General features: G+C 36.3%; 1 pseudogene; it reads right to left on the reverse strand.

Annotated features, from left to right (window-relative positions):
- Positions 1 to 1,237: 1,237 nt before the first annotated feature.
- On the reverse strand, positions 1,238 to 3,432 carry LOC144251195 (trimethylguanosine synthase-like; annotated as a pseudogene).
- Positions 3,433 to 14,053: the final 10,621 nt, after the last annotated feature.

Consider the following 14,053-nt stretch of genomic DNA (forward strand, 5'->3'; position numbering starts at 1 on the left):
TTGCTTATTAGCTCTAGAGTCTTTTCACGGAGTGTTTGGATCTTAGAAGTATAGCATCATATCTGAAAATGGCAACAATTTGAATTCTTTCTTTCCTATTTTTATTCCTTTTATCTCATTTTCTTGTCTTATTGGTCTGCTTAAATTTCTAGTATTATTTTGAAAAGGATAGTTGTGAGTGGGCTATCCTCATTTTGTCCCAGATGTTAAAGGAAGTGCTTTCCATTTTCCCCTATTTTGTATGATGTGTTTGGGTTTGGATTTATCATGATGTTGAGGTAAGTCCCTTCTGCCCCTAGTTTCTTCAGTGTTTTTATCATAAATGGGTGCTGTATTTTGTCAAAAGCTTTTTCTTTTTTTCCATCAATATGGAACTGGTATTTAATTAATTATGGCATATGCATAAGATGGAATACAAAACAGCCATTAAAAAGTATAAGGTAGATCTATCTGTACGTACTGACAAGGAAAGGTCTTCAAGATAAACTGATATGGTATCTGCTTTAAAAAAGGTACATTAAGTAAAAACAACAAGGGACGTTACTGAACAGTATACCAATGGAGACAAGAGTACATCTGGGTACACTCTAATTCCTTTCTATCCTCCCAAAGAAACTATATACACTGTTTGCTGTGATTATCTTTAGAGAGATAATAAAGGACCTGGAAAGGGGTGGGAGACTTTAAATATATAACATTATTTCAGTAGCAGCTAAACGCAATATAGAACATAAGTTGTTCATTGTTTTCTTTACATTTCTGTTAAAAATACAGCAATTGTTTTTTATACACATGTATATACATACATACACACAAAGATGTTAAACATATAAAAAAAACATATTTACACAGACAAAACAATGAAATTCAACACAGGGGGAAGCCTATACTCTTTCCATATCAGATGGTTACTAACTTACTTTACAACAGACAGTACATAATTAATATCATCCAAATGTCTCAAAACACTTAATTAATATTTGTTAAATTCAGAAAGTTTCCATATCACATGGTGATTTAAGATTGTTGGTATAAAATATCAGTGAATACAGGAAGACATTTTGTGTGTTTCATATGAAAAATGTTCTTATTATTACATGATCTTTGTCCTTGTCCTGCTTCACAGTTTAGGTTTTAGACTCTGGTCTTCAGATTAAGTCACCAAAATAAGCAGTGATTGTCTTTAGTTTATTTTAAAGAAAGTTCTGTTCTATTTCCACTTGTCCTCCAGGCCCAGCTAAGGATGCCACCTGGTCAATGTCAGCATTTCTTGGAAGAAAATAAACAATATTATTAGTGATCTTCTGGGAAAGTCTGAAAATTTCAAAGCCATTTGACATTAGACATCATTGTCCTAATGTCAAAGGTCTCTGCAGTGGCATAGTCTGGGCCTCCCCAAGGTGGGATAAGGAACACAACATCAGCCTTTAAACAAGGAGCCAGTAGCATGAAATCTCCACAGATGAACTCTATCTTATCTGCTATTCCATATACTTCTGCATTATTATGAGCAAGATCCATCTTAACTGAGTCAATATCAATGGCAATCACTCTTTTTTCCTGTTAAGGCAAACTGAATGGTATTTCCTCCAACTCCACAGAATGCATCTACTATAATGTCACTTGTGAAGGATTGACTGACATGGCCAGAAATATGTTCAGCAATCTTCTCAGGTGTAACTGAAAACCAGCCCTCTCTGTCCAACTTAATCCCATCACCAAAATGGGACAATAGCCTGTATCTCTGGGCCCAATATTTTGCTAGCTCAGGAACAGCAGCTATCTCAGGAGGTAGACCATTTACCTATCTATTCTTGTTTTTACTCTTCTTCTTCTTCTTCTTTGTAATTTCAGCTTCAGTTTCTACCTTAGGAGAGTCTGATATTTCTTGAGTAATGTATTCCAGCTTTTCTGGCATAGATGCTACTGAACTGTCTCCTTCATTCTTTTCTGTTTCAAGTTCACTGGCTGAAGACAGTCTGACACTTGGCAGGTTATAGATTATCTGGATTATCAGCTTTACTAACAGACATGTCTTGGTCCTCTGAATCAGTACTGGTACAAGTATCTTTCACACTATCATGTGAAGATGACTCCTGTAATGCTTCCACATCCACTGGTTAATTAACCCATTTTAGAAATTTTCTACCTTACTCAGAGCTTTGCTTGTTTTTTGCAAAATGGTTTTTCTTATTCTTCAGTAAAGAAGATGTGCTTGTTTTCATCTTTGTCTGCACATGTCTCAGTACTTTGACTTATGTTTAACATTCTTATCTAAATACCTGACCTGTCGGTGACTAAAATTTGGAATTTCGCCGTATTTTTGTCCTGAGCCATGCTTGAATCCCAGAAAGGAATCATTGTCATTAAGGTCTGTATCTGGGTTTTCATCAATGTCCTGTTTGTGGCTCCTCTTTAGTTTGCTGGACTTATGCTCAGGTGGATCTTCTTCACTCTCATCTCCATCAGTTCCACTGGCGTGCAGCCTGTCATTGCTTGTGTTTGCTCTGGAATATTCCTGTGGTTCCTGGGCTAGTTGATTTGCACTTCGATTCCCAGATAAGTTGCTTTTCTTGGTTCCTCCATCACATGGCTCACTTTGACCAGAAGCAGGACACTCTCTCCCACTAACTTACCTTAGCTGTCCATCACAACTTACAGAGGAATGTAACTGGCTGTGTTCTACTTCCTCTTAACTCAGAGTTATATTACTAATTCTATCAAGTGTTTTATTATGATCCTTACCACTTGAATCAGAGCTATTTTATCAACTGTGATAGGTGAAGATGAAAAAGATATTAAGTCCACTTTCACAATATTTTCATCTTTCTTGTCAATTTCTGTTTTAGATGCAATGGTATTTGTATCACAATTTTGTGATGCATCAAAAGTCCAACGTTGAGCTTCCCAATACTGAAATTGCTCCAAATAATACCAATAAAGTTCACTGTAATATTGTTCCCATTTTTCCTTTGTATCAGGAAAGTTCCAAGGTTCAGAAGATAGTATTTGATATGGATGTTTTTCTTGCCAGCTTTGCCATAACAGTTCTCCTCCATATTTATTCCAATACCTTTCCCAATTTTCTGTAATTTCAAATTTTGGAGATAATGTATTTTCAACAGAACATTTTTCTGTTTCAACGTTCCTTTTATTTTGAAGTTCACATGGTCTAGTGTTCTCATATTGTTCAACTGAAGATGGGTCATCTGAAACCAAATGGTCATCTTCTTCATATTCTTTTCTCCAAGACTCTTGCCTAATAATTTCATCCAAGTACTTCCTTTGATGTTTCCTCTTCTTCTTTTTTACTTTAACTTTATTTTTTGTATTCATAGATATCTCAAAACTCTTATGTGTAGACACTCCACCAAACTGAAGTGGCAATCCCATACTTCTCATGAGTTCGGCCTCAGAATGAAGTTCACTTTCATCTAGGCCTATGTCTCTGCTGTCATGCAATTCTGTAGTGCCATGGGGATGACCATCTTCCTCCTCTTCTGTAGCTTGGTCTCCTGCATTGTTGCCACTGTCTCTGACATAGTAGCCTTTTAATCCCAAATTGCATAATTTTCGATCCTCCACAAAAGCTCTGGCACAGAAGCAATGGATCTTACAGTCCTCTTCCAGCTAATCAACGAAGAGAAACAATCCGACCACGTGGTTCCACTTCTCGCACACATTTTGCCCCTTCAAGGGTCTTCCTGACGCACAACACTCGGACTAGGTTTCTGGTGCATTACTGGAGACCAAAAGGAGGCCTCCAGTGTCCGCTTAGGGGTTAGAAGCTAGGAACCGCCCCGGCATGGTGCAGCCCAGAGCTATCGGAGGAGCCACCACAGGAAGTTTGTCAAAAGATTTTTCTACATATATTGAGATGACCATATGGTTTTTCTCCCGAAGTCTACTCAGGTGATGAATTACATTTATTGACTTGTAGATGTTAAAGCATCCTTGAATCACTGGAGTGAAACAAAATTAGTCATGATACACAGTTTTCTTAATGTGTTTTTGAATATGGTATGCTAATATTTTGCTAAGTTTATTTGCATTTAATTTTATCAGGGATATTGGTCTACAGTTTTCTTTCTTTAATGTGTCCTTATCTGGTTTTGGTATTATGATGGTCTCTGGCTTCATAGAATGGATTTGAAAAAGTTCCACTGTTTTCTACTTAATTAATTCCTATTTAAATGTCTGTAAGAATTTCACTGAAAATCTGTTTGACTCTGGACTATTTTTTGGAAGGCAGTTTAAATACTGCTTCTATTTCATTGCTTTTCTTTGGTATCTTTAGGTTTTTTTATATAGACTTCATTAGGAATATGTAATATTTTATATTATATATTCATATAAAAATGTGTCCATTTCTTCTAGGTTTTCCAATTTACATTTCAAAACAGTTCTTAATGATCTTTTGGATATGGTGAAATCTGTGGTAATTTCTCCTTTTCAATCCCTAATTTTGTTTTCTCTAAATTTTACTAAGGGTTTAACTATTCAGAAAACCAACCCTTCATTTCATTCATCCTTTATGTTGAATTTTGTCATTTATTACATTGATTTCAGCTCGGATGTTTATTATTTTCCTCCTTCTTCTGTTTTTGGAATTGATTCTTTGTAGTTTTTCTAAGACCTTGAGTTATACCATTAAATTTTTTGGCATCTTTCACATGTTCCTACATGGGCACTCAAGGCTATGAACTTCCCTCTTGGAACAGCTTTTACAATGTCCCAGAGGTTCTGGGTATGTTGCACCACTATTCTTTTTTGATTCTGTATATTTTATACTTACCTGAATTCTTCTGTCTTCCATTCATGTACTGTTCAGTTTTCATGTGTTTATGTTTTTAATCTTGTTTACTTGTACATAATGGTGGGAATTGTTCTTACATATTCATATATGCACAAGATATAAGAATACAATTTAAACTATCATTCCTTTCTTTTCCCTTTTCTGCTCCAACCCTGTAGTCCCTTTTATCAAGTCTACTTATGTACCTTCAAGATTCATGAGCCACCACCTCTCTAGTATTTTTCTGTAGCTTGTACATATGAGAGAAATTATCCAACCAGTGTTTGTCTGATTTTCAAATATATTGCTTAACTTAATGGTCTCCAGTTCCATCCATTTTATAACAAATGACATAATTTCATTTTAGTTTACAGTGAAAAAAATCATATATAAATGTTTATATATATCACATTTTCTTAATCCATTTCTTTTCTAGAGACACTACTGAGGCTGGTTTCATATATGGCTATAGTGAATCATGCTGCTATAAATGTGGGTGTGCATAAAGATGGTGTGCATGTATCTTTATAATATGATGACTTTAAATCTTCAGGATAAATACTGAGGAGTGGTATTCCTGGGTTGTACGGGGTTTAATTTTTATCCTTTTGAGGAGCATTCATACTAATTTCCATAGGTTTATTTTAATTTCCAGTCCCATCAGTAGTATATAAGTGTTAATGTTTTTCACATTTTCTCCAGCATTTGTTATTGTTTTTTTGAAGGCTGCTATTTTGAATGGAGTGAGATGAAATCTCAGGGTAGTTCTGATTTGTATTTTTCTAATTGATAATGAATATTAGCAATTATTCATGTATTTGTTGGCCATTTTATTTATTCTTTTGTGAGGTGTCAATTTTTTACACACTTATTATTTTGTTTTTTTTCTTTTTATTTATTTATTATTTTTTTAAAATTTATTTGTTCTGCTTAGATAAACATGACAGTAGAGTATATTTCACATATTATACATATATGGAGTGTAATTTAGGATAGCATTCTTGTGGTTGTACATGATGGCGAGTTACACTTGTAGACGTAAATGCTCTTCTCTCTAAATATTTATTTATTTATTTATTTATTTATTTATTTTTATTAGTTGTTCAAAACATTACAAACCTCTTGACATATCATATTTCATATGTTTGGTTCAAGCGGATTATGAACTCCAATTTTTACCCTATATATATATTGCAGATTCACATCGGTTTCATATCCACATTTTTATCTACTGCCATACTAGTGTATGTTGTATTCTGCTGCCTTTCCTATCCTCTTCTATCCCCCTCCCTTCCCCTCCCCTCCCCTCCCATCTTCTCTCCCTACCCCATCTACTGTAATTAATTTCTCTCTCGTTTTTTCCCCCTTTCCCCTCACTTTCTCTTATATGTATTTTTGTAAAACAATGAGGGTCTCCTTCCTTTACCCTGTAATCTCCCTGTTTTTTTTTTTTTTTCTTTTTAACGTTGAAAGAGTTTTGAGTTCTTTATGTATTTTGGGTGTTAATACTCTGTCAGAATAGTAGCTAGCAAAGTTTTTTTCCACCATTCTGTAGGTTCTCCACACTTTTGTTTTCTTTCCTGTGAAGGAGTTTTTAAATTCAATGCTCCCTTGTTTATTAACTCTTGGCATTATTTCCTGAACTTTATGAGTTCTATTGAGAAAAGTCCTTGTTGGAGTGCTGACCCTCCACTTTCTTCTACATGGTGCATAGTTTCTGGTCTGAATCCTGGATCTTTGATCCATTTTAAGTTAATATTTTTTGCAGAGTGAGAAATAAGGGTCTACATTCATTCTTGTACATATGGATAATGAGTTTTACCAGCACCATTTTTTGAAAGACTTTCTCTTCTCCAAGGTATGTTTTTGGTACTTTTGTCAATTATCAGATGATGGTACCTGAGTTGATTTGTGTTTTTGGCTTAGAATTGCTTTCACTTTCTTTCACTTTCTGGGTCTTTTATGTTCTTCCTAATAAATTTTAGGAGTGTTTTTTTCCCTTTTCTACTTCTGTAAAACTGTCATTAGTAATTGGATTTACATTGCATTAAATCTGTATATTGCTTTTGGTAATACAGAAAATTTAACAATATTAATTCCTGCTCTCCTTGAATGTGGCATTCTTTACATCTTCTTGTGTTTTCATCAATTTATTTCTTCAGTGTTCTGTTGTTTTCATTGTAGACGTTTTTCACCTCCTTGGTTAGATTTATTTCTAGGTATCTTTTAAGGTGTTGTGAATGGTGTAGTTTTCAGGTGTATTTCTCAGTAGATACATTATTCATACCTTGAAAAGTAATTGACTTCTGTATATTGATTTTGTAACCTGCTACTTTACCAAATTTATTTACTTGTTCTAGCAGTCTTATGGGGTATCTTTTTGGATCTTTCAGTATGGTCTGGTATCATCTGTAAACAGTGATAATTTGACTTCTTGCTCTCATGTTTTTATTTCATTTACTTCTTTCTCTTGCTTAATTACTCTGACTAGAATTTCTAGTAGTATAATTAAATATGTGTGGTGAGGGTGAACATCCTTGTCATGTTCTAGGTTTTAAGAGAAATACACTCCATTTTTTCTTATTCAGTATAATTACTCTGACTAGAATTTCTAGTAGTATAATTAAATATGAGTGCTGAAGGTGAACATCCTTGTCATGTTCTAGGTTTTGAAAATAGTCGTTATAATGTTGAGTTAGTTACCTTCTATCCCTAGTTTCTTCATTGTTTTCATCATGAGTGGATGCTTCGTTATTTGAAGGCTTTCTCTGAAACTATTGAGATGTGTAAGTGATTTTTTACCCTAACTCTATTTATATTATGTATTGTACTCACTGATTTGCATGCATAAAACCATCCTCTCATCCCTGGAATAAAATAAACTTGGTCATGTTGTATACCTTTAACATGTTGTTGAATATGATTTGCTAATATTTTATTAAGAATTTTTGCATTTAAGTTCATCTGGGGTATTGGTCTGCAGTTTTCTTTCATTGATGTGTTCCTATCTGGTTTTGGTCTGAGAGTTATACTGACTTCACAGTGTGAATTTGGACATGTTCCATTATTTTCTGTTTTATGGAATTGTGTGAGGATTACTGGTATAAGTTCTTTAAGTCTCATCGTATTCAGCTGAGAAACCATCTGTACCTGGGCTTCTCTTTTTTGGGAAGATTTTTATTACTGCTTCTATCACATTGCTAGCTTTTGATTTTGTTGGGTATTCTGTTCCTCTTTTTTTTTAATAGGAGGTATCATGTTACCTTGATTTTTTTCTTTTGTGTTTTGTGCATCCTTTGGGACAGATTTATCTGCATTAGTATGTGTTAGGTTTCTTAGTTAATAGACTCCTCTTGGATATCAGGTTGTTTTGAAATTTTTAATAATTCCAAGTGGGTTTTGTAGTATAGTTTCGCATCTAGTCCCTTGGTGATGAATAATGTATGTTGACAGAACAAACGTGCATTGTGTCAGAGCTTGTGAATTACACTTTTCCTATAGGTCTCAGAAGAGTGGGATCCTTGTAGATCTCACAATTGTGTTGGGTATGCGGTATATACTCACAGTGATTGTTCATTTTACTTAATAAGACTATATATTAAAGTGGCATAGGAGCTGTCTAAATTCAGATCCTTTGTAGGTAGGGTATTCACATTATAACACAAGTTAATTACTTGATTTGCTGTAGGAGTGGATATGCCTGGGTGGGATATAAGGTTACCACCTATCTGTCTCTACTTGGGGCCTGGTCATTGATTTAGGAGTTTTTTCTCCATTAGTCTATTTTTTAAAATATCATTGGTGTCCAATGTGGTTTGGGTGTGGTGCAAGTTGCACTGTTTCTAGTTTGTGTTTTGGAAGTAGCTCAGAAATATCAGAAATAGTATCCATGTAGTTGCCTAGCACCCCACAAAAAATGGGACAATCAAGCAACAGCAACAGCTAACAATATACAGCATTAAATAAATGCCCAGTTCCTACTATGACATCAGCAGCACTAATTGCCACAGGAACAGAAACGGCAGGGTCAGCAGTGGCCAAAAGCAAGAACAATAAATTATTTTGCACAAGATCCACCTTTAAAAAGAAACCCAGCATGAGAAAATGATATCACCCACAGTACTTAATAACTGAAACACCAATAATGGGGGAGAGTTAGGAATTGTATAAAGTCAATAGTTCCAAGAGATGAGACTATTAAATAGAGTTCATTGAAAGAAAAGGAGTTGTGATAGAAATGTAAAAGAAAGTTTATAATATTCAAAATATGACCATAGAGAAGAAGAGATTTCGCAAGATATAACAGAAAAATACAAAAAAAAAGAAATAAGAAAAGTAAAGAGAACATTGGAAACTGCTATTAGAAGCAGAAGAAAAGAGAGAAACGAGAAATAAACCAAAAATAAGTAAATAAATAAGGAAGTTGGGGACTAATCCCATGTGATGAAGATTAGGGCCTACTTTTTTATTCTGTTAGATGCAGAGTCTCTGGCTTAATTCCTAGATCCTTGATCCATTTTGAGTTAACTTTTTTTGCATGGTGAGAGATAGGGATTCAATTTTATTGTGTTTCATATGGATTTCCAGCACGCCAAGCACCATTTGTTGAAGATGCTATCTTTTCTCCAGTGTATGTTTTTGGCATCTTTGTCTAATATATTAAAGATAGTTGTAATTTTGTGGGTTAGTCTCTGTGTCCTCTATTCTGTACCATTGGTCTACCAGCCTGCTTTGGTGCCAGTAACATGCTGTTTTTGTTACTATTGCTCTGTATTATAGTCTAAGGTCTGGTATATTGATACCACCTGCTTTGCTCTTCCTGATTAGAATTGCTTTGACTATTCTGGGTCTCTTATTTTTCCAGATGAATTTCATGATTGCTTTTTCTATTTGGTAAATGGATGGCATTAGATAAGGTAATGCTAAGTGAAGTTAGCCAATCCTCCCCAAAATACAAATGCCAAATGTGATCTCTGATATAAGAGGAGTGACTCAAAGTGGGGTGAGGAGGGAGAGCATGCTTGGAAGATTATTTTTAGATAAGGATGAGGGGTAGGAGGAAAAGGGAGGCGGAAGGGGATTATTAATGAGAGTGGAATGTGATCGTCATCATTATACAAAATACATGTTTGAAGATTTAAATTTGGTGTTAACATACCTTATATGCAAACAGAGGTATGAAAAATTGTGGTACATAGGTGTATTAAGAATTGTAATGCAAGTAATAATAATAATAATAATAATAATAATAATAATAATAATAATAAAATAAGTAAATAAATAAAACCCTAAATAAAATTAACACTCAAGAGATAAAGGGGATAAAACATAAAAATGTGAAAAAATATGTGCATGTATATCTACAACCAATTGCCATAGTAAGAATACACAAACACAAACACATACACATGAAAGAAGAGAAAGAAAAATGCAATATCTTTAAAAAAATGTAAGAATTATTGTTGTTGCGATGGTCAAAACTGTCCACAAGAATGGGATATTCACTACCTGTGCAAGTCTGTTACCATTTACAGTTCTTCTTTGGCTATGTATCCATGGGAGATATCAAGGATTTGGAATTGCTAGACTCTTCCTGAAGTTTTTTAGAAGGTCACTGAGCTGCCAGCTGGAGTGATGTAGAACTGCATTTGTCTGGAATAACTTGCAGCTTTACTTCTCACCAGTATATGGAAGGATGAAGTGGGTGAGACGTACTGTCAATTACAGTATTGTCTGAAACAAAAGATCTATGCAGAGTTCTAAGTGGGAAGTTACATGATGTTTATTTCTAATAAGCTGTTGTGACTTTGGGGGGTATATGTGCTCTAGAGACATTGATCTACTCATCCCCAGGGCTGGGCAGATGATGATCTCTGCTGGGTGCCTGGATCTCAGGGGTCTCCTGAGGATTCTTCAGGTGTTGAGTGGAGTCAACCTTCCACATGACTTGCACCCTCTAGCTACCATAAATGTGGCCCTTTCAGACTCAGGTCCAGAGCAGGTTCTCTGAGTGAAATTACACTCACCTGTCTGGTTTCTCCTGTGGTCATGTGAGCATCCAGACTCAAAGGGAAAGTGAGTTGCATGTCCATGCATATCTCTGACTTGAATCCCTTGGGTACAATTTTCTCTGTGCCTGTTTCAGTAATCTACTTCCAGTAACATCCTAGGCAGGTGCTTGGCAGGACAGAATGGTATTATTTCTGGTGATCTCCTGGGCTTGTGCATTAACAAGCTGTGGTTTCATTTCTTCAAAGAGGATCATACTCAGTCTTTGCTGGCCAGTCTAGAAGCACAGAGTCATTTTCAAACACCAGGTTGCCATACAGCCAAGGTTAGACTGCTTTTCTGTTCTATAGATTTTTCCATGTCATCTTTGTCCTTTGTGCTTCTTTGTGTTTTTGTTATTCCCTCCCCTTTGGGGTGAACCAGTGTCTCTGCCTCAGATGCCACTAACTAGGTGAAAATTCTTTTTTGTTTGTTTGTTTACTACATTTGAATTTCTGGATCTCAAAGAGTATCTTCCCATCTAATAATGAATTTCAGTGAATTTTCTTTTACCCATTGCTGAGAATTGTTACTCCCAAGTGCTTGAATACCAACCCAAGGAGCAATTGGAAAAGCAGCTTTGTATTAATCCACCATCTTTTATCATCTCAGATCCTTTTTTAAGTCCATTTTACCAACATATGGCTTTTGATTGCCCCATCACCTAACTTCTATATTGATATCAATTTTCCTACATATTTTCCCAAGGACATTCTTGTGACTGACTCTTCATGTGTGCTGACATTCACATTCACTCTCTAACATAATCCCTATTACAAAAAGACTTTTAGTCCAAATCCTAAACTCATTATTCTTTCTAAATCTACACTGCAATGCTATCGACTGTCCCTATTTCACTGGATGTTGTCTTCTACATTCAATTATCTGAGGTACCCAATCCTATGCCATCATATATTGATTTATATGATATGTCAGTGCAGAACTTAATTCAAAACCATGTATCCAAATCATGGGCCCAACACCTTCTATGTTTCATATCTAACCTAGTTTTCTGTTTTCCTACATACATTTCACCTATACATTCTTATAAATATACCAGGTTCCCAATACCAATATTCATCCACCAGAATGGCTCCTAACCCAAATAAAACATGATATTAACACAAACCTTACTCTATTCCCTCAATCTGAATTCACATAAAAGCATGCATGGCGTTGATCTTGCAATACAGGTATGTAGGAGATCCTACATGTGCTGAGAACCTCAAAGGTAGATGCAGGAATGATCCCTGGAGAAGATGTCGACAGCTAGGTAGGACCTGAGAGGCCTAATAATGTCATCTCCCATGGCAAACAACCTGGTATGGATGAAGGGATGTGTCAGAATCAGTCTCTCTCTTCTCAATGCAGGGAAGATGAACCAAACTAGGCCTGTCTGGATAGCTGATCCTGGGCATGTATACCTTTCTAACTTGTAAAAATATCACAGGAATATGGGGCAGCTTCCATCTCAGGGGATCCTTGGAAACAACTGTCAGGACAAAGTGGTTGACAAGGAAATGACTGATATACCTAGCATAATTCTCTCTTTAGATCCGAAGCCAGTTTGTCACATGTTATGAAGGATTCATTTCTGTTTTCTGTAAAAAAATACTAGGATGTCTGTATAGCCTGACCATAATTTGATGTTGTAAAGCTGCTTGGAATGCCTGTCTGTGCCTTGAACTCACCCATGCCCCTTTTTCTCTGACCAGATAATAACCCCTTCCTAAACCTTAGTGATGCCTCATAAATCCTGGCCTTCCCTCACCAGATAACAACCCTCTCTGAGGCTCTAATTACCTTCATAAATTCTGATGTTGGGGCCATAAAAAATGTAAACTAACATTTGTGTATTATGTTCCTCAGATATTTATTATCTGTAACCCCCCTCTTTGTGTAACTTTTTGGGCTATAAAGCTGGGCTGCAAGAAAGCTGTGGGGCTGTCCTTGGCTTGCATGATTTTGAAGGGAAAGGCCACCTGGCAAGTTGAAATAATAAGCTTGCTTTAATTTGATTTTAATTGGAGTCAGTGGTCTTTTCTTGCATCGTGGTCTAACATAACCTCCTTCACTTTCTTGAAGGAAGTGGCCTCACCTCACTTCTTTGGTGATGGAATACCCCAAACTTAGGATCAAGGTAGCCAGGCACCCACAGAGCCAGTCCCCATACCAGTCGGCTCACTTGTTTTGATTTGCCAAGGACAGAGACATTCTTTCTTGGCATCTACTGATGTGTGGATGGCCAAATTCCAGAAAAGCACTGAAGAGGGACCTTTCCTGAGAAAGCATGTACTGTACTGGCTCATTGCCAGAACATGACAGCTTATCAGAGTTGGCCAAAGAGATTACATCTGAGACAGGTCACGCCACTGCTGGCAAACATAGATTCACCCACCAGTCACAGGACACTTTGGATAGATGCAAACCATCTCTGGGGGTGGGGGTGGGTGTTTCTTTATGGGTGCATGATTGAATTTGTGGTTTTGTCTCATATTCTGAAAATATGGAGGAAAGATGAATGTTCGGTTTGGAGTGGACTCTTTACTAGTGAGTCCTTTTGCTCAAGGTGAGTGTTTCTATGTTGACATATTCCACTATGTCTGCTGTCTTAGACAGTAAAAAAAAAGAACGCATCAGTGAATGTGCCCTGTCAAGTGGAAAGCTTCCCATCGCTCATCCTGGCCAATTTATGAATGGACTGCTGCTCGGCTTGCAGATGGGAAATACCTACTATGTTCCTAAGTTCCTGTATTCTTCCCAAATTTTGTCCACTCTCCAAAAAGGGCTTTTGGTTTGGTGTCCAAGATATGTACCACCTCCCTCCATGCTCTGTGAAATGGTCATGTACTGGATTGCTGAAGGGAAGGCCGAGCATCTCAGAAAACTCAGAAATCAGTGTGACCAGTAAGGCTGTAAGTGTAGAAACCCTGCTTGGCTACATAGTAACCCAAGTAGCATGATCAAGAGCTGTCAGTGCCATAGTGTTAATCTTATGAAAAAGTCTGTCCCTGGGCCTTTTCCTTACCTATTGTTTGGTTCCTCTGAATGTCAGGAATGTCTTTGCCTCACACCACCCCATTAGCAAGCCTCAAGAAAACAGTTTCCAAATGGAAATGAACGGACCTCAACTGTGGCTCTTTTGTTAATTGCTTTGTAAAGGGATGTTTCTGAATCAGCCTCTTGGCTCTGTGTGAGGCATTGGCTTAG

Source organism: Urocitellus parryii, chromosome Y (genome assembly GCF_045843805.1).
Source record: "Urocitellus parryii isolate mUroPar1 chromosome Y, mUroPar1.hap1, whole genome shotgun sequence".
NCBI lineage: Eukaryota > Metazoa > Chordata > Mammalia > Rodentia > Sciuridae > Urocitellus > Urocitellus parryii.